This window comes from Halyomorpha halys, unplaced genomic scaffold, assembly GCF_000696795.3.
Source record: "Halyomorpha halys isolate HHAL.00 unplaced genomic scaffold, Hhal_1.1 Scaffold51.1, whole genome shotgun sequence".
NCBI lineage: Eukaryota > Metazoa > Arthropoda > Insecta > Hemiptera > Pentatomidae > Halyomorpha > Halyomorpha halys.
The window spans coordinates 1,347,811-1,370,747 of NW_027108122.1; the positions used below are offsets into that span (position 1 = coordinate 1,347,811).

The 22,937-nt window shown below is 28.4% G+C and overlaps 1 protein-coding gene across 4 annotated transcripts in view; it reads left to right on the forward strand.

The window, feature by feature from the left end:
- puc (puckered) overlaps positions 1-22,937 on the forward strand; it is a 276,245-nt gene that overhangs the window by 125,772 nt on the left and 127,536 nt on the right. The gene's annotated exons all lie outside the window — the stretch shown is intronic.

Genomic DNA, 22,937 nt, shown 5'->3' on the forward strand with positions numbered 1-22,937 from the left:
ATATAATGCAGTTTTAAATATCAATAATCAATTTTGAAAACTTTTAAAATGGAATGTGGTATAATATTGGTTTCAATTGCCATCATGCGAAATAAATGTTCAACATTGTATTCCTTGAATAATGATGAAGCCGATGTAAAACAAATCTTAGGAGAACAATAGGCTTTTACCAACAGTTTTAAATCTATTTTTGAGCACGTTTACTTTTAAACATGATTAAGAAAACTAATGCATAAAATGTATAATTTAATTATATTGAAACATGCAAAGTTTCAATTTCTTTTTTGTACAATGTTTCCTTTATTAGTGTCACGATAATTAAGATTAAACTTTAGTTTATATTTATAATAAACATTTAAACTTTATAAGAAATGATATTTTTACAGTTAAATAATCTTTTGGATAAAATTTTAAAAAGTATGTAATCAATTTATTTAATATTTCACACTGGATTAGTTATAGCCTGCGGGGTCGTATCTCTCTCGGAACCTGTTTCTGTTAAATATCCCTGATGTCTCCTTACTTTTAATCTAATTTCTGATGAATTTATGACTAATATCTGTGAGTGGTTTGCTGGATGTGGAAAATATGATTGTCATGAAACAATAAAACTGGAGAAATAAATGCTTTATCATTTTAAATTCATTGCTATAAACATTTTAATCTTGTTATTTTAAATGATAATAATCTCTATCAAAATCATTAAACAATTTTCGGTTTATATAAATACACACACCCCTTTTAAGAAAAGGAAACTTATGACCAAATTGTCATTACTCAGGCTACGAGAGCTACAAGCCAAGGTTACTCCGAAGGGGAAGAGCCAGTCTTCACGTGACAATGGTTGATTTAGGAATTTCTTCCCATGATGAGTCAGTCTTGTTAATAGTGACCTTTGTTTTTTTTTACGTATTAAATTCATTCAAACATAAGAGGGGTTATTATTATGAATATCCCTGGTGAATACATTAGTTGTACTTTTTTGTCTTGAATATTTTTTCCTGAAATATCATTTTTATCAATTTATTTCACCTTATGATCTGGAATATTTTACAATTTTTTGTATTATCTTATCATACCTTCAAGTTAAACATTTAAATTTCATAGTAATTGAACTAAAATTTCCCACTCCCCAAAGTTCTTCATAAACCTTTGACTTTTGATCATTTTTAGGTCTAGCCATCGAAGTAGCTATGCATGTTTAAGGTTTGTTATGTATTTAAAGTTTTTGACTTACCCGTTCGCAAAAATATTATGTTAAAAAAATCATTTATATGTTTAACTTGTTTCTATTAAACAAATATAAATGCGATTGACAGATTATATACGATTGTAGAAAAGCTTATTTTAAGAAATATTGTAAAATTGTTGATGCCGAAACATGTAACAATTAGATTAAAATAAATAAATTAAGCACTTTTGAGTTTTATTTTTTTACTTGAAGGCAGAATCAAAGGATAAAAAATAATTTTAAAAAACTTTATTACTGATACAAAAACTATTATCACTAAAACTCTTATTATTTCATTTTATTTTGTTTTAAGTTTGTGATGTTTAAACATGTTACTGTTGAATAATTTGTGATGATTGCAGTTCTCTATTAATCTCTTATTATTCTCTATTAATAGTTTTTTATTATTAAATACATCATTCCTGGGACTAGGGCTTTATTACTAAAACTGTATTGTTTCATATTTTTTATAGTTTTTTTCCCGCAGTGTATGATGTTTAAACATTTTACAGTGAAATAAAATGACGACTTTCTTATGAATGCAGTTCTCTAATTATACAAATAACTCTAATTTAGTGTAAAATTAAGGGTTCCTTTATAGCGTTAGTGATTGAGGTTTGTTAATTATAGTTTCGAGAAACATGACTGATGAGTGTGTCGATTTCAATCAGTCGAGATGTTTGTTTCTTTATTCTTAATATTTAGCCAATCATCATTTAAACACCATAAACCATAATGGCACATCTACAAATTTTGTTGCTTTTCAACATAATTTTCTCTTCATAATGCGCCAATAAAATTTCAGATAAGTCACTTTTAAATCGCACTAATGTTGTCTACAAAATGTTAATGCGCTGCTCTAACACGTACGGTGGTATATATATATATATTTTTTTTTTAATTTACAGACTTTGGAGTTCTATCAGTGGGTATATTCTCCACATGTTTGTATCATGTCACTATGTCACCTACAGCAAATTTACTTGTTGTATATATGTGTTTACAGTTGTATATAACAATTAATAAATTATTAAAAAAAAAAAAATAAATAATTTATAGACTTATGAGGAGTTTGTTTTATCAGTTCTAGAAGTTATTATGATTAATTTGGATGCTCCCTTATTCGTAATCATTTATTCGCCCTTATTCCCTTGACGTCCAATTCGGTATAGTCATGGGATCAATTTCATCCTCCAGGACGCGTATTCCAACTACCAGGGAGGATGGTCACTTTTTTGCCCAGAAAGTAATAAAACATTTTCTTGTATTATCATTTTCTACGGGAAAGAATGACCCCATTATGACTTCTTTGCGATATTTCAACTTCTTAATATTTCGAAAAGTTTGCTCATTATCAAATTCATTTCTTTTACAGCTGTCTATCATGCTTGGAAAGAGTTGCAATTTTTCTCTATATTAAATCATATGGTATGTCTTCCTTTCCACTATGTTCATAAGTTAAATGTTAATTTCCTTCCAGAAGAAAATAATAGTACTATATATAACCCTTTTTAAACTGTGTTAGATGAAAACATAAAATTTATAATTACATTGAGGAATCATTATATTCTCTTTAGGAAAGTTATAATTGAAAAATTATTGTGAGAACTTCTCATTTAAACAATTTAAATTTTTATTAAAAACATTGACTTTTTTCATCTATTTGATAGGAGGAAATTTAAATTTGGAAATAATTAGAGAACATTTTGGGCGTAGAATTTTAATTTGTTAATTTATTATTGATTTAATTTATTAAATGTTATCAGAATGAGTTATAAGCAGTTACTCAATAGACCGGATCTATATTACAGCCAAAATTTTCATAGCGAAATGTTATGTTAATTAAATTTGTCCTTTTAAATAAATATTTATAAAGGCGAGCCTGCTTAAAATTCAGGCTCATGTTTTATGGCTAGGAAACGTTATACTTTTCAGTTTGTGCATTTATTAGCTCTTAAAATCAGTTATTATGCAATGGTTTTCTAGGCACGTTTCCAATTTGTAAATGCTCATATATTTAACATGATTCTTTTACGACTAACTTTTTTGAGGCCCTAAAAATCTTATGTTTTTATTAGTGGAATGCTCTATTTTACAAGTAATACTGCTGAAATATATTGGATTGCTACAAGACACAACATACTAATCAGTCTGTTATTAGTTATAAGATAAATACTTATGTAATATTAATTATTTCGTATATTTTAATTATTTATTTTAAAGTTACGGTGAAATTTTCAGCCATCAGGTTTCTTTTCAGTTTTTATTATTATTTTTTTTTTTATGTGGGGGGGGAGTTAAATAATAGAATAAGGGTAAAAATTATTACAAAAAGTTAGATTCAATAATCAAATGCATTTTTTCATAAGTTTATAGTGTTTTGTAAATTATTGCTAAAAATATATTATTTTATTCTTATAATTAATTGGTTTCCGTTCTCCATTGAGACATTCATCGATTGAGTCCTTGTCTGTTATTGGTGTATTAAATATTAATCGAGAAATTATATGTACCTCTTCAGTGATATTATTATTAGCAAAGCCTGATAGTTTAAAAATATTTTAAATAATTGTTAAATTAAATTAATTATTAAAAAATAAAGTAAATGTCCTTTAATCACGGTTTGAATTATCTGTTCTTCTTGGTAAACACAGTTGTATCAGGAAACATTTAAGAGATAACTGAAAGAATTTCCTCTCGAAAATTATAGCTGATGAAACAAGTTATTTGGTTAGGTAGAACCATTTATGATATTCAATAATAGCTTTACCCAATATTTTTTTTTTATGATTTTGGATATCGTGGTTATTGCTGGATTTAGTCTTACGACTCGTTCAATTAGAAGGGAGGAAATGACTGTTTACCGTGTTCCACGGCAGCACAGAACACTTTCCTTTTAAAAGATCTTATGAAACCGTTTCTGTTTTATCAGAGAAAGTTACTCGTACTAGCGATAGCATAACTTCACATACTTGGCATCGATAGGTTGCAGCCTGATTTCTTTTACTTTATTTTGAACCATTTCCTTATGGATTCTCGAATTGTAAAATATTTTATAATGAGTAATATTCATTATATTTTTTTTTATGATTATAAACATGGGTTTATGGTATGGAACTTTAATTTGTCAAAGTATATATATTTTATATCAAATTCTCATTTCTAGCTGAACTGCTTTGACTGAAAGTCTCTCTCAATCCATTATAAAAATTAATTCAAAATCGTGGAGTTACTGCGGTGAACAGGGTACATCCCTCTGTTTTCGGTACCTTCTAAAATTATTAAATTTATTTTACGGGGATTAGAAACCAATTGCCTCATACAGTGCTATATGATTCATAAATAACAAAATACATAATGTATTAGACAAACAGACTAACTGTAATAAATACCTTAAATTTATTCAAAAAACCCGCTGATCTTTGTTTTCAGAGGACATTAGGAACAAGTGGTGATTTTATTTTTATTTTATTTATTTAAAAACTTACATCCAATATGGTCCGACCAGATGACATCTATCATTAATATATAAAAATGATAGACAGAAGTGAAATGTAAATATTACAATTTAGACTATTAGGGTGTTGTGGAGGCTATACAATTTTTAAGGTTGATAAGTGCAATATAAATTGATCTAAAGTGATACAATTAATATTTTAATTAACAACTACTAAAATGAAAATAAAGTAGAAAATAAAAATAATAAATAAAAAAATAATAAAAATAACTGAACGGATTTTGAAGTGAATAATAAAGCTGCAAATTTACAATTAGTGAATTAATATAATATTGAGAATAAAACAAGATAATGCAGAATATTGTAAAATTAAGGATCCAATAATATCTATTACTAAGCACACACATACATTGCTAACACAAATTGTAATATAAAAAATTAATTATGTAAAGAAACAATTATTGGCAGATGTGGTCATTTGGTGAATCAAAATCAATTATAGGGATGGTATCATCAGAAGTTTGAAAGTACCCTGTTATATATTTTTTTATTTATTTTTTTTTGTGGTTGACAACAGTATTATTAATTTTAAAACTGTAAATTCATTTGTTAAAATTAATATAACATTTTTTGACCGAGTGCTATTCTATATTTGACAATTAAGGTAGTAATTATTAGAGGGCAATTGTTTGTTTTATTTAAGTGTAACAATATCATTATTTGTTGTTATTAATTTTACTTTCCTCTTTTATTAAGAAGCATTATTCTTATCTATTTATTTTATTATTTTTTTTCTTTTAATAAGAACATTGTATATAGTCTTTTGTACGAGACTATATCCCCCCAGAATCAACTGTTAAAAAAAAAAAATAACGGTTATATCAACCATGTAAGCCCTATCTGGTATAAAATAAGAAAAAGGTAGTAATTAATATTTTGTGCAGCACTCTTTAAAAAAAAATAACAAATAGCCAAATGGACTTACAAATGCGTAGATGATTTTAAAATTTTATATTTAATTATTGTTAAATGTTATCTCTGTATTTAAGATTACTGAGTAAACTGTTCTAATTTTGCCTTAGAGTTATATAATCTCTGTTATGAACAGCTATAAATCGACTATTATGAATAAATGAACTATCGACTAGTGTACACAACTTACAGAAGCAATATCTTAATAATCAGTATGGCGGTGTAAAAATTATAATAATAATAATAATAATGCCTATAGATTTTATTTTATTTGTTCCAAGCAGTAACTGTTGTAAATAATACTTAACAGGAGTACTTTCCAGCAGTGTACTGATCTGCTGAATATTATTGCAAGGCAGGTTTGGAACAATTTTCGCTTACTTTCTCTTCCATCGTTTAGGTTTGTCAGCAGTTTCCGTTTCGAAACCTATTGTTTTCTGAAGCCTTTGTGTCAATCATCACTTCGAAGGGAAGTGGTTTAGCAACTGAAATTTTAGAACTGGTTAAATTAGATCACGCTGATCACAGATATTTTTAAACATTAATTAAGAGGATATTTGTAAGTTTGTTTTTTATGTCCGGTGAAATACTTCAACTGGAGAATTTGGATAAAATGTAGGCTTTAGATTGCATTATTTTCAATAATTATGAGTAATTTAATTCTGGTGTGGTACGCGCATCACACAACTCTAGTGTGACGTACGTGCCCAAATTTTGTGAAGTGGTGGGCTCCTGCTCAATCATAGCTATTTATGTAATTTTCGAAAAAAAAAAAAAAATCTAAGGATCAGGAAAAGCGAAAATTATAAACGATATTTTTTTCCGTTCTTTAAAAAGTTAATATTTTAGAATTTTCGAATAACAAATATAAGTTTTGTTCCTGCCAAGAATACAGCATTTTAATAAAAGATAATGGAATCGAGAAAGATCGGGCGCGGTATCATATTTTCCGTTCGAATCGGATGTCTCTATTTTTCCTTTTTTCTGCTTCAGTTATTCATAAATATTTTTTATTATATCTAACAGTTAAAACTGGTAATTATATTTTCAAATAAAGAAAATTAAAGGTACTTTAGGGGAAGAATTTTTCAAAATTCGTTAGTTAAGCCTAGTAAAACTACTTCAATAATGATAAGACCTAGCTTATATTAAAGATAATTTAATTGTTTATTGACATGCAAATTTTAATCAAAATCGTTATAATTATATAGAAAATAGATTTTATAAAATAGTTCTTCAGGTCGGTCGATTTTAACAAACATTTTTCTGTCACACCCCAGGCTTGGGTATGTGGTTTCAGTTTCATAATACTTTCGTTTTTGAGCTCGGCTAGTTTAAACACCGTCCATTTTGTGAGAGGTGGTTATTTAGGCTAGGGGAAGTAAACATTTTCGTCGAAAACTTGAATTAGAAATTTTGTACGATCGCGATATTTATAGGTAAGTGAAAGTAAAAATTAGCGTCTTCACAATTTAATTTTCATCAATTTGTTTATACATAGGAGATTTCATGTAATGATGTATAAAAATGCTAGACATATCTACGCCTTTAGCCTGTGTCTGAGCAAGCATCTAATTTAAGATTGGCTATAAAATGGAGAAAAGTTGAAGCTTGTAAATCAAGGATTGGTAGGATTCCAAGATTGTATTACGTGGCTTTTGTTTTGTCTTGGAAGGACATTTAAGAGCTATTTCAATCATACCCTATTGCACACACTGTACTTCATTTCTCTATGTATTAACTTCTTTAAAAAAATGTTATCTATGATCTGACAATTTTATTCTTATAAAGGAAGTTTCATATTTTGATAAGTTACAATTTTACTTTTCCATAAACAATTTTACTTAATTTAAATCCTCAAAGGACCTGACAACAGAGTTTAGTTATGTTATAATGACCCCGAAGAGTAGCTGTTAAATTACAATTTCTAATACAGAATTCTTAGTTAAATTATATCATATCATGCTATATTATATACACATATAAGCACACAAATACTTTTCAATTTTTTTCCTGTCAGGTTTTTTTATATTTAAAAAAATGCTTAGTGCATAAAGGAACTCCGAAAGGTTGTACAAAAATAAATAAAGGAATATAAAGGGAAGAATAAATTTCAGAAATTTTAATATAATAAGAATAAAATTATATAAAAATTGGATATTTAAATTTTTTTATTAAAATTACATTTTTCTGACGATACAGAAGTGCTTAGTGTTAATTTATTTAAATTTTGTTCTTTTGTAATAAATGTTTTACCATATACACTGATTTAGCATATATTTATAAAATGGTGGTTAGCACAATGAAGAAAAGGTTTACAAAAAAAAAAAAAAAATTAGTTGTTCGTTAATTACGGACGTGAATGTAGCGGTTCGCCACCGAATACACAGATAGCAGCACCAGTCCCTCTGGTCTAGCGGCTACAAAAAAAAAAAATCTATAATTAGTAGAAGGAATCATTCTCCCATTAAGCAATTGTTTTGAATTTTTTTTCTTTCTGTTATGACACAAGGATTTCCTTTTTTATTGTTGCTTTGAGTTTGTATTAATTTTAATTTAACTTTTATCGAGAACTCCATATTGAAACAATCAACATCAGATTGAAATGTTTTTCAAATCCGTTTTTCTTTATCTATTTCACTATTTACTTCAATTGTAACACAGTTTATTAAAATATTTAAAAAATCCTACTTAAATTTCGAACATTTTTAATATATTTGTTTTGAAAAATTTCAAAAAAGTAATTTAGGACGACGAATTACAATCAGATGCATATAAAATAAATTATGCGGCAACTGAATATTGACAAAAAATAAATTTATTTAATTTAGGAAACTTCAAATTATTATTATATGTAATATATGTTTAATTGTATTTTATAACTTTATGATATATGAGTAGTTTTCTACCAAGCGTTAATACAACCTCTTCCGAAAAGCATAGATTTTTATTTTCACAAATTAAAATTCCACATCAAAAACTTATTCAATTTATTTCAAAATTTAAATTTGTCTTTGTCAAAAAGGTGTTATAAATTAATATTTTCAATAAAAATATATTTTATTTTCACAAGAAGGTCCTTAAATAATTTTTATTAAGACATACCTTTTCATAGAATTCAAACCATGTAAATAAAAAGATTTTTTCTTTATATAATCTTTTAAACACACCTATCTATATAGCAACTTATTCGTTTTTAAATCTTAAATTGTATTAGTTAAGCATTGAGTTTTCTTATCTTAAATAAAAAAATTTTAAACATCTTTAAATTATTTTTTTTTTCATATTCATACGTTTATAACTACACCTTCACCCACTCATGTCTATATTCATTTTTTATTGTTTCAATGGTATGAGTAAATTCTTCTACTATGAGGACACAAGTTACAGAGGTATTGATCTATGTCCTGATAACATTAACAAATATTAGTATATAATATCATATTTCAAAAAATAAACATAATAATCATGGATTAATTAAGATAAGATTTGATTACCTAACGAACTGTTATTTCAGGCATGGATATCTAAAATATGTTTAATCTTCCTTTAATTCTCCTTGATATTATAGTTTTCTCATATTGCAGCGTTCCTACACCATTTCATTCATATGTGATCAAAAAAGTAATTTGATTTTTTTTTTTAATTAAAAAATATTAATAAAAATGATTAATTCATTTTTGGAAGCAAAAATACCCTCCCGCCCTCCAACCCCTCCTCAAAACAATGATTTTTGTTAAAATTTAGTTATTACATTCCAAAACAAAACCTCAAGCCTTTCAAACAGCAGGTAGTTAATTAATCTGTCTATATTTCGTCAATTTATCATCGGGATGGAAAAACATAACATCACATAAACACAGACTGCGTTTTTTAGCAACACTGCTTGCTTTAACAGGCTTTGATTTATGTCCTATAATCGATTATAGATGATTCTGATGTAAATTCAAGACAAGTTTTGCCAGTCATTTAAAATAACCTATCTTCAGGGAGTTTCAGTGAGTGAATTTGTTTTTGCAGATGTGGAGGGTGGGTTGGATACCCTGAGCCACCTTAATCCTCTGGTATCATGGACAATCCTCTGGTATAAAGGTGACAGTCACAACTCGACAGTATCCCAGTATGTTGAAATAAACTATCTCTTTTGGTATTTTTTATACTGTCAATGTGGGATATGTTGTCTCCAATTAACATTTCTGTGATCTTATCTTTTTCTGGCCTAATGTTGCCTGGATTGCCGAAACGTTGTCTGCTGTTTAAGAGACTTTAGGCTTTATTTTTTAATCTTAAAATTTTATCCATGAAATAAACGATTAAAAGTCTTAACATATATTTGAGGAATCCCATACTTAGTACAGATAATTAGTTCTTTAATGTCTGAAGAAACCGAAGCTGGGGTGATCTCATCCAACACAATCCAAAAATAAACCCGTGGAAATGCAGGTCTCGATGATTTAGTACTTAACAGGCGCCTAATGGCGTCCCATATTAAACGAACTGGAAGGCAAATTTGACTCCAGGCCAGGCAATAGAATTTGTCAGGTGTGGGTGATTTAAGACACGTCCTTAATTTTACGCTCCAACTCGCGGGGTGTCCATGGTGGCGCAAAGGAAATTATTCATCCAATTATCTATTTAAACTAAAGAAAAAAAAATTAAAGGTTTTAGACCTGCTAGGTAGCATAATATAGGTATGTTAGGACATTCGACTTAATAAATCAACCGGCACTGATTGGACCTCATCCAACGAGAGACCTTTGTTGATGTTTTTGCAAACAGAGGGGGGAGAGAGAAATACTTTATTTATCTATGCTGCCTAAATACATCAGGTTGCTATCTAACACAGCATACTTATCAATCCGTAATAGGACATATATAAACTACACATACATGGTATAATCAGAAAAAAAAAGATACAATAATAAGATATAATAAACAATTTTTTTCTTCTACAGTTTCCTTTTGCATTCGATCTCGGTCTGTACAACAAATACAAAATAAAAAAGCACTTTTTACACTTATAAAAAATGAAATACGATCTTAAAAATATATATATTTCCGCATCTTATTTAAATAAACAATTTACTAATATATTAAGAAATATATTGCCATGTTCATGCTTTCGTACATGTTTATTTTTTATTAACCACTGTATCTACTTATATATTATCAATCATACTCTCTTATTCACATGCTTTATTGATTGTTACCTTTTTTTGTACTAGCCCTGAGGGTCTACAACGTAGATCGAAATGTAGCCAAAAGAAATAAATTTCGCACATTGGTTTTCTATACTGACCGCAAAGCTCGACAAACTTTTCCTAACAATCTATCGAAATGTATGTGAAAGATGTATTATAGTATCTGTAAACACTTATCGTTTAATAAAATAAACGATGAATAAGGTAAACACTTGTAGCATATGGTAGGAAGTTTTAATTTTTTTTTATTATGACACATTTCTTGCAATCTTCCTCGATTGTGCGCACACTTTTTTAAATTTTGTTTTTGTTTTGATGTTGTATATCAATAGGCTAAGGGATATTGGTCCATGCTTGCAAACGTTTGGCCAGACACTTGCAATCATTTGGCCAGACACTTGCAATTTATGAGATGTAGCCTGGTTATTCAAGTCGGCCTTCCATTAACATAGCCAACCTAGAGATGAGGTAAGACCGCCTACGCTACAGCCACACTCCCTTTTCATTCATCTATCATGTCTTGTCAGTTAGTGCTGCAACTAAATGGTCTTCTAACTATCTTAAATAATTAATGAAGTGGTAAATTGAAAGGAAAAATCAATATTCGTCATGTACCAATGAATGGTAGAGTAATAATTAATTAAGTTTAACTAAAAATATTTTATAGCATTTGTTTTAATATTTATTTTTCTTATTGACCACCCAGATAACGAATTGAATTAGTTATTACTTGGTAAAAGAATTGGCAGCCAATCGAGATTTATTAGGAATGAAATAAAGTACAGTGACGTATCTAGATCGTTTGGGGCCTAGAATTTATTTTTCAAAGTGAAAAGTATGTAATTTTGCCTTTTTATGGTATAAATATAAATATTAAGTTTATAATCTTAAACACTTTCTTGAGACTGGTTCATGTTGTTTAAGTAAATAATTTAATTTTTATCCATTTTAGCCTCAACATGTTCGGCCAATCCGGCCATCCTCAGAGACAATCCACCGCAAAACAGCTTTTATTACATGTATGATTCTCAAAAATTCAAAATACTTAAGAATATTATTTATAATTTATCTTACCTTAATACAATTTTGGAACTAAATGATTTAAAAACTCACCTTCAGGCTATTCTGCCCAGGTCGAAACAACAATTTCTATGAAATATTAAAAATTTAGGTAAACATATATTTTTGTTAATAAGTATATCATATATTATGTCTAATTACCTAATTAATCAATTTTCACATTAAAAACAAAATTAAAATTCATTTATCACAGTCACTATTTGTTAAAACTTTATCACAACAATGCTTGTAACCTTCCTCCACTCAGTTCAAGCATTAAAATTATTTATTATAACAATATTTTTGTCAATTTTCCTCTTTATTTCATTAGTGAAATTCCCATCAAGGCTAATTATAATTATCTACATTTAATTTATGCTATATTTGTCATAAGTTAATTTGATTTAATATGCATAGTGTTGGTTCAAATTCCTTGTATCTGCTTCGAAATTTATATATATATATATATATATATATATATATAAACTCGTTTAAGGCTATATATTTTTTTTTCAATGATTATACTCGAATACATTTTAGTGCAATTTTCCCATTATCAAGTTGTCAGTTTCTTAAAAAGATCTCATTATATATTTATATAAACATTATTGTATAATTATAACATTATATTCTAAAATAATATTCCCAATCATGATTAAGGCACTTTGACCAAAAAAAAAAGTTTGAACTTTTGTATTATATCATATTTGAAAGTATATTTGTTTTAAGACTCATTAACAGTGACCTTTTAGATTAAATATTATTATCTCATTAATTTATTTAAGTAAATATTCCACATATTTAGGATTTGCTATGTCATAATCAAGTGTTGTCATTTGGGCTGGTGAACCTATATTACCTAAGCAACGGTTACGAGCAAGGCCGGTCTTGTAATAGTACTCCTAAATCGTCTTTTGAAACATCCGGCCTGGCTGATTCAAACTGTATCTTGGCCAATTTAGCTTTTAATCCATATCCATATAAGTAGATGTCTTCTATAACTGTCACGGTATTAGATACTTTATTTAGAAAAATATCAAACAATGTGTGTTTACACTACATCCATGAGAGCTATTACCTGCTTGGTAGTGAAGACCGGTGGCGGATCTCATTAGATATTTTTTTCTGTAGGTCACAGTTTTCAGCCAAAATAGTTATAAATTAACTCAATATGTTTGTTGTATTATTAACACATTTTCGAGTTATATATTTGCGGTCAGGTTGCATAGGTTGTGAGTTATCATATAGGACCATTAATCCGGGGCCTTGTCCCTGGAAGCAATGTCGAACCGAGGATTTTTTTAAAAGATTACTAACGATAATTAAAAATTATTTTAGTGAAAAAAATACAATGTCTCAAATAATAATAAAAACTATTATTATTAACAGCTACCTTATTAATGATTACAAAATAGAAGCTTACTTAATGTTTAACCTCTATTTCAAACATCTTAAGTACTAAAAATTTACTTTGACTTATAAAATAAATGCCTCGAAACAACTTTCACCAGATTTTGCATTATATTATATTGAAGGTAAATCGAGCGATTTTTAGAGAATGTGAAGCTTTTTTGGCTTTTGAAAATTCCATGATTATTACATTTGTCTGTTATTCGAAATACACTCTCGTTTTAATGAACAATAATTTTACAAAAAAAATAATAAATAAAATAATAATAATAAATTGATCAGAATAGGATCACAACTTGCAAAAATTCGGTGTATTACAGTTTACAATTATTTTTTATATTTCGCATACAATACATCTCACAGTGGGCCAATGACAAATCTATAGGAAGAAATATATTTGTTAAAATTAAGGAGACCAAAATTAAGTCTAGACCCAGTATGAGCTTTGAAACGCGCTCTAACCTAAAAATCACACCATAGTATGCTAAGTAATGGGGGTAAAAATTATTAATTTGTCTAAAATACTGAATTTTTTAAATATTATAATACCTAAATTCTTTTCCTGTTTTCAAATCATTTGTAATAACGAAATATGGGTATTTAATATTTATTCTTGAATACGTGGTTGCTATCAAATGCGCAAAACTGAATGTGAAGAATATATTAAGATTTATCAATAATTAATTTTTTCTTCCTAAGAATTTACAACTGTCAAAATAACATTGAAATTTTATTCCTAGAAATTTGTCTAATGTATTTAACGTATACAAATTCAAGTACTTTTCCTCGACATGATTTTATCAAGCAATTCTGTATTAATTTTATCTTATTCAGTTATATAATTAACCTGTAAGAATTTATAATAGTTGGAATAGCATTTGTTAACTTTTTTTTTTTATTTCAATTTTGTTCCTAGAATTTGTCTAATGTATTTTACGTATATAAATTCAAGTACTTTTCTTCGACAAAATTATATCAAGCAATTCTCAATTAATTTTATCTTACAAAGTTATGTCATTAAACTGTGTAAGATAAAATGAATCTAGAATTGCTTTATGAAACCTTCTTGATTAATACTAATCTATTTTTATTTGAATTTAAGACCCTATAATAAAATATTAATCAGTGAAATTTGTTTTTAAAAAATAAAAATAGTTTCCCGAAATCCATTATGTTTTCTAACCCTGATGTTTTTTGTGTTGGTTTTTTTTTTTTTTAATATTAAATAATACTTTTTATTTATTGATAGATATTGCAATCTGCCACACAGTTTTGGGCAATAGGTAATAGTGATGAATGATCTCATACATACTAAAATAAAATAAAATAAATAAATGGATAAAAAAAAAAAAAAACTCTCTTTAAATATACAAACAAAAGAGTAAACAAAACGAACGATTTTTTTTTAAATGTTCAACACTAGGTTCAGCAACCGTCAACTCAAGTGTCTTATATCTAACTGGATAAATAATGAGGAAAAGTAGGTAGTAATTTTGAACTTTTTATGAGTCGATTCCCGACTCTCGTACTTTATTAAAAAAGTATTGGAGTGATGCTGGTTCGAATTCGGAGTGGGGGCAGGGTTAACTTTTGTTGTTTGGCTGTCCCACGTAATCAAAATTTGATCTTACCATCATGGTTAAAATAGGTTGGTTACCTGTCGCTTACATCTATCGGACTGTCAGAAATGGCCAGGACGGGTATAAAAAAAGAAAATAATAATAATAAAAATAAAGATAACTCTCTCTCCACTCGTAGAAAGTTTTAGTAAAATAATCAGGAAGGGCTTAAACAAAAAAAAAAATCCAAATAACATTAGGGAGAAAAACTAGATACTTTAATTTTTTTTAAACGCGCAATTCAGGTAAATTACAGTATTTCATGCGTTAAAACTTGCAAGTTTTTAGAACAAGCTACTCAAAGTTTCGATAATTCAAGTAATTCAAAAATTGTTGAAAACTTGCAAATTAGGGGAAAGTAGCATTCCTGAATTTCATTTTTCAATGTTTTAGTTTTTCTATCTGAAAAGGTCAATTCGCTGTTAGTAACTCTAAAAAATATTCAGTTTTCGAGCCATAACAGGCCAGTATTATTTTTTCCTTCTATAACTGAATCATTTACCGAAGAAAGGAAAGACCTACTGAAAGACCGCAGAAAGGAAATGTGAGTAAAAAACTTTTTTTTTTAGCTTTTACTCATGTTTTTATAAAGTGACAAATATTTTTATGTTTTTATTTTAGTATTTCTTTGCAGTAAAGTATGAAATTTGAAAGCTATCTTTCTATAGAATAACATTTAAATTTTATTGGAACAAATCTGAAAAAACTGAATATTTTTCTGGCTCCTAATTAATAAAATATTTGTAAAAAAAAAAATAGCTTTTTATAAGTATATATAATTAACTAACAATTAATTAATAAAAATTAAATCATCGATTTAGATCATCCTTCAGTCAGACCTTTAAAATATTATGTTCTGCTCTAATTTTAATGCGGGAAGAAGTGCGATATTTTTATCGGATTACATTTTGCTTAACATTTATCTAGGTCTTCACGTCAGATCTGTTGGCTCTGTACTTTTTAAATTAAATTAGTAAGAATTTTACGCTAGTTTTACGGTCCATTAATGTCCGTATCTCATTGGAAGTGAGATGTTTTATTTAACTGCCAGATCTTATAAATGTTCTGGTCCTGTGGTGCGACTTCTACATCCTGTTTTTTTTTCCTACCTCAGGACTTTGAAGTATGATTCATCGCCGGTAGTAAATTTCTTTCATGAATTTAAAAGCTAATTCCTGTCTTTCGACTTGGGTAAGCAAACAGTATTGACATTTGTAAACATCAACATGTTATTTCTGAGAGATGATGCATAGGAAGCTTGCCAAGTGTACCATCTTTATTAATTAAATAAAGGGATGGATAGTAGGAGCTTGTACGAGCTAATTCGGTTGACTGAAGATGGCGCTGAGTCAGAAGAGCCTACTATAAATATTCAAGTAGAACTGCTACCATGTTAGGAACCTTGTGGATCTCCATGCCAACTGGGTCTTCTCCTTTCTGCAACTCCTTAGCCAAATTGTCTTCCTTCTTCAAAAGACTTTGAATAAATATTCTTCCGAACATGCCAAAGGTTCCTTTTTAGCCTTTCATAATGATTTTATGAGTTTAGATTAGTAGTCGCTTCGTATATAACACCTTGGGTTTAGTTCGAATTAGATAGATTGAGAGAAAACAATAAGCATTGAGGGGGAAAAAACATAAAAGCCTCGAGTACCACAATAGTACTTAATAACTAATTAATCAACGTTTCTCTAAGTTAGAAATCGAGAATGAAAAAATACACGATGTGAGTAATGTATGTCATAGTTGTTTGTATGCAGAGATGGGCAAAAATTAGCAATAGTTGAAATTAATAGCTAAAATTGCTAGGGATACGATATGTATTTATCAATGTTTTATTCACGAATAAGGGTCATATCTATGTCAACTTTAGCTATTACTTTCAACAATAGGTAATTTTTGGACTCCGGATGTATGTCACCAATCACATCAACAATCTACAAAAGAAAAAGCAAATCAGTCCAAATCAATTAAATATATTATGAGGTGGTGTTTGGGTGCAGTCAGTATTTATTAGACTGTAGGTGTGAGATGTGCTGAAGATTAAATTAAGATAAAAAAAAATCAATATTAAAATTTCGATGAAATAAACGGACCTAAAGACAGTAGTTTCACAGTACCGTAAGATATCGAGAACTATAGGGCCAGGTCTTATAGTCACTATTATATAGTAAACTATGATAGTAGATGCTATCAAGTCGTCAACTGTCATATAGTTTACACATGGCAGTTGCAGGTGTGGCTGTAGTTTCACCGTGAAAACGGGCTTTAATAGCTTCCTGGCCACAACTTGTCCTGTCAGCTATCACCCTATGCCTAGTACGTATTGACAGTTTACACCATGATAGTTCATTACACAATTGTACCTCTAAATTTTTTTTTATTTGTTTCAAAATTATATTTATGAAACTGAAATTTATTCGAAGAGCAATTTTTATTTAACAGCTATTCAATGATTTTTATGGAATAATCTTTTTAAATAATACTACTTTCATTAGAGCTACCTATTAATTTAAAAAATAAAAATTATTTTGTAACTTTTGTGAAATTTAGTTAAAAAATTGATAACGGTTTAAAATTATTCTCTATTGGTTATCTCTTAATTTTAATAATAATATTTCTTTCATTACAGCTGCCCATTAATTTAAAAAATAAAAATTATGCTGTAACTTTTATGAAGTTTATTTAAACAATTAATAAGGGTTTCAGACTTAGGTGCTACGTTTTGGTTTCAGTCATGGTAGTTAATTTTGAAATCTTGGTTGATAAATTACTTAATGCTATTTGACTTTAATGCTTGTGTTGAAATCTCTCTATAATACTCTAGTAGTTTTTTACCTTTTTTTTTTTTTTGTTTTTTATAGTATTTGTCTCATTAATTAGCGTTGCTAAGAGTGTTCAGCCACATTAATTTTTTATACGGTCTTATTTCTAGATTAGGAAATATCAAATTTATCTTCTTAGAGATACTTTATAAAAAAAAAAAAAAGAGTTTATAGACTGAAAGGAATTTCGCATTTAGGACATTAGCTGGTAGAAAATTTGCGGGGAACCGCACTCACACAAGAAGGTATGCCTGGCAGACATATTACCAAGCCTCTACTTTCATCATCTGGAATTCTATTTCCATTTTTGGAAAAGAAATTTGGCCATTTAGAAATACTAGTTCACATCAAGATAATTTATTTTATTTTATTTTTTTTACCAAGTTATACGAAAACCTTAGAAGGGTGTCGTTGACAGAGAGCTAACTTAAATATTCTAAGAAAAAAAAAATTTAAAAATACTTTCTGTTTCATTTCTCTCTTATGATAAAAAATATATAATTCATATTTGTATTTATTTAAACTTGAAACGCATTTTCAGTTAATAGAAAAGGATATTCAACTATTAAAAAAACATTATATGAATGTAATCTTAAGTTAAACTTTCAATGATAACGATATTATATCATTCTGTTTCAAAAAACGATAGTGATTTCTGTGTTAGAATCACAATTAATTACCGCAAGATTAAACAATGGGATTTCTATCGTATTTCATTTTTTAATCATTTTATAGATTATGATATCGAATGTTTGTTTATTACAGGGAAAACTAAAATACTATCACAATAACGTTGTCTTCCTTGGATAAGTGGCATATCTGACAAAATAAAGTTTTCCGTTTTATTTAGAATTGTACGTATTCAAAAAATATTTACTCTCATTTCTGATGTCATGCTACAGATTTTTTTAAACTATTAAGGTTTCAGTCTACAGTGAAATTTATGAAATACCTCTAACAAAAAATAAAAATAAAAAATTGTCAGATGTGGCCACTATTGAAACATAGCAGCAATACGTAACTTTTAATATTTTTTTTCCAATGAATGCCCAAATTATGAAATCGGATTTTTCAAGAATTTATATTCATGCAAAAATTAAAAAAAAAATCCTTATAATTGAAAATTTTTACTAGCATTTTTCGTTTAAGATCGTGAAACGATCGTTTGTGTTCGGGTATATTCGAACCGTAGATCTTATTTTAATCTAAGCTGGTCAGTACCTAGTTGATCCTTTGTAAATTTTATTACCTACATTAGCTGAAGCATGCGTGAAGGTATTTTCTTCGACACGTCTACGTTTCGAGAACTGCTTGTCAGCTTTAGCTCAAAGTTAGAGAAAAGCTGAAGATTAGTGCGGACATGGTCTATAACTTTGATAAACTTTGTGAAATCTATTTCTTTTCCTTGCCCATGTGAAAAACTAATTTCCTGGGTATAACTGTGTTTTAACAAAAGCTCTTTATATAGAATTTATTCTGAAACAGAAAATTATTTACCTTGATAATTAATTTATATATTCATAAATAATTTACCTTGATAGGTAATGGCGTACACAATAGAAATATTCCAAAAAAAAAAAACAAATTTCCATAAAAAGAAATTTTCAAAACAGAAAATTAGGGTCAAAGAAATATGTAGACAGTGAGGAAGCTTTTTTTGAGTATATACTTCTGAGACTTTTTTCTAAATATATTGATTTTTTCTAAAATTATTAAATTATGTACAACGAGCCCACAGGAAGTATGATTCTCACACTTTTTGATTACATAAAAATTCAGAGAAAACAATTTTTTCCACAAGTCTGTATGCAATCTAAAAGTTTAAAAGAAAGTTTTCATAGCCATCAAATTATAAAACTTTATTGTGTAATTAAAAATGATATGAATTTTTTGGACTAAAATTTTTCTTTCCATGGATTTTTCATGTGTATATATATTTTTTGTTCTGTGATACCACTCTATATATTTTATACCTTAAAATAAGAGAAAAGACGGTCAATGGATAAAATTTATTACTGAATCTACGGACCAAATTATTTAAAGTTATATCAGAGCCGGTGAGTCAACGTCGTTCTAATGGGTCACTTCCCTCTCTCGACCTGTTGTCATTCACAATTCTCATCTCAATTTATTATTTTACTTTCTCTTCATTTACTTGCTCGAACAAAGAAAATTAGTGTTGGTGCGCGGACCCCAATTGAAGCGGTTAAGCTCACTTAACTAAACATTTTAATGTTTATAAACAGAAGAAGCAGTTGTGTCACCTGACACCCACGCCAGATTGTCGGGGTTAAGTCAGAGTAACAAAGCTTTCATTAAATCGTGGGAATGGCCAATTTAGGTTGTTGAAGTTGAGATGAGATGTCGGAAGGTTACAGTGCGCCTATTGTTATAAATTATAATTAAATGCGCCAAGTATTATTAATTTTTTGTGAACTAAAGAATTGTTATCGTGGCAGTTCCTACCATAGTGTGAACTGTACGACAGTTACTATTCACTTTCTTATCAGTATTATCGGACTATCTATTTTTGCGTTAATAATAGTCACTATAACTGCCATAAGTATTCTTCCTAATGCTGAACTGTCTTACTTTATCAGTTATACGAATCGTTCTTTTTTTTAACATTGATTACGATTTTTAAATTGTTTTTATTTATGTATTTATTGTAACTTTTTTTAAAATAATTAAATCATTATGATTGGTAGATTACCTTAGATAGTCATTGAAATTAAGTTCCTTGATTTAGTTTTTTTCCCACCTGCACTAAGTTGAATCTCAACATATTTGAAGGGATCGCTACTGAGCTATATAGTGGGAGGTTCAATGATGTTGCAACAAAATTAAGGCTCTTCTACTACATTGAGGTGTTTTCATACTGACCAGCGTATTCCTCTCGCATTACTGTCGTCAGATTAATGTCAAACTTTCAGCCATTTTGGAATAAAATAACAATAAAATATAAAAAATAAATATTTTATATGATGTGATAATAAGATAATCAGGGCTATGATCAATTATTAGTACGGTCTATGGAATTCGAACACTAATAAATTTAATTTGTATGTATGTACACCTCCATTCACTACGATAGCTCTAAAGAAGACTTGCATTGCGTGTCGAAACGTACTCCATTAATTAATAGTTGAAAATTATTTTTGTTTTGTTTTTACTACAGGCTTGCAAATTATACTTAAATACTTAAAGCGTTTAAAAAAAAGTGAAAGACATTTAAAAAGAACTTTCCTATAAGTCTCACGAATGTTAATTCTAACACAATTGAAAGTTTGAGAATGGACTGATGCAAAACAAAGTTGCTATGTCTAGTTTAACTCACTTCCACCGTTTATTCAGTCAAGCATACATATCGGATTGGATGGTCACTAACCTTTATATTGAGCATCATAGGCAATACATTTTTCAATATATATAACACATATTGTCACCCATTACTTCGGTCTTGCAGTGGGAACTTTCCTCTGTCAGGAATTCATTATCCGTGACAAATATTAAAGGATACTACTTGTACATTTGTATTTAAATATAAATACAACGAAAGATGCACATAGACAGACAGACAAACAAAATACAGGACAAGAGTAGAGGGGGCGGGAAACGACCCGAGCGGCCTTGTTAAGGACTTCCGCCTAACCTGGTCCTCTCTAACCTCCTTTCACCAGCGCTGACTCAGCGACCAGTGCCTCCCAGATAAGACTCACAGCTGATTTCCTAACAACATCCTACGCAGATTAATCTTAATTATACTCGGCCCTAAGTTTTATTGCTTGTTTTCGTCCTGGTTGATGGCAGGGGCCCCTTCGACTAAGACTTTTACTTTCGGAACGAAGACACTGCTCCCGGCAGCCAGCGCCATATAATAGCTCAATATGGAATGCAATGTGTCATTATGCAACGCAAGGCCAGGAAATGCTACCCTCTTCTACCATAACCTCTAGCCTTTAAATAGGTTACCTACATACATTACATATACATTACCTTAACCAAGAATATTTTGACCAGGTCCCGCATTCCGCTTAAATGATTACTAAGATTATATCAATGCTTGATGTTGATTTAATTTTCTTGTTATTTTCGAACACTTGTTTATGAAAAATTTTCCACACCATCATATAATAATATTAATATTCTTTATTTATTTTGTAACAATTTCCTTTTGAATATCCTTAAGGAAATAAATTGATCTCGGTAGTATCGTATACATATGTTGTTATGGCAAATGTATTTATTGTATTTGGTTATGAAAATAAACAGAGGGTAAGAAAAAAAATGATTAAAGAATAATATAACAGGCATTGAAAATGGGTTTACAGTCTTCGAGTAAATTACAGAAATTGAAAAAAAAAAAAAAATAAATAATTAAACATCATAAAATATCTGTTATAAAAATAAATTGGATAAATGAGTCAATAATAATTAACAATAAATATAATTTTTATATAACAACGTTTAAATTATTACTATCGGCATACCATGATGTGTTGTGATAAATGTAAAAAATAATTAAATAAAAGGAAACATATAAAATAAAATTATCTAACATATCATGGATCATTAGGTAACTAATTTCTAATAAAATAATGTGAAAAAGAATAAAAATGAACTTTTGATAATGAACAAGGAAGAGCAATTAATGTTTAATATCTTTTTACAAGTTACATTTCTAAATAAAATCATCTATTCGTCTATCTGCAAATTTTAATTGATGTACAAAACATTTACTTGCTATTCCTTGAGTTAATATAATAAAAATATTAATGTCATAGTATTGTTTTACAGTGAAGGACTTGGATTAAAACGTTTATTATAGGAAGGATACTGTTGTAAATCGAAAATGTTTCAGCCATTTAGCCCAATTGGTAATTACTATTGTATAAATGTAATTAGAAAAAAATAAACCATAGAGATAATAGGCATTCTTACTAACTGTGAAATAAATTAGGAGGCATTGTTGTTAATAATATTATTCTTGAATAAGTTAGAATTAATAGTATTAATCTGTAATTATATTACAGATAATAAAAATTGGACTTCAGTATCATAGAGTTACATTTGCTGATGATACAGCTATCCTATCCTCCCATCCCGATCCTGTAACAGCCTCATCCAATCTCCAAACACACCTCACCCGGATTGAGCAATGGT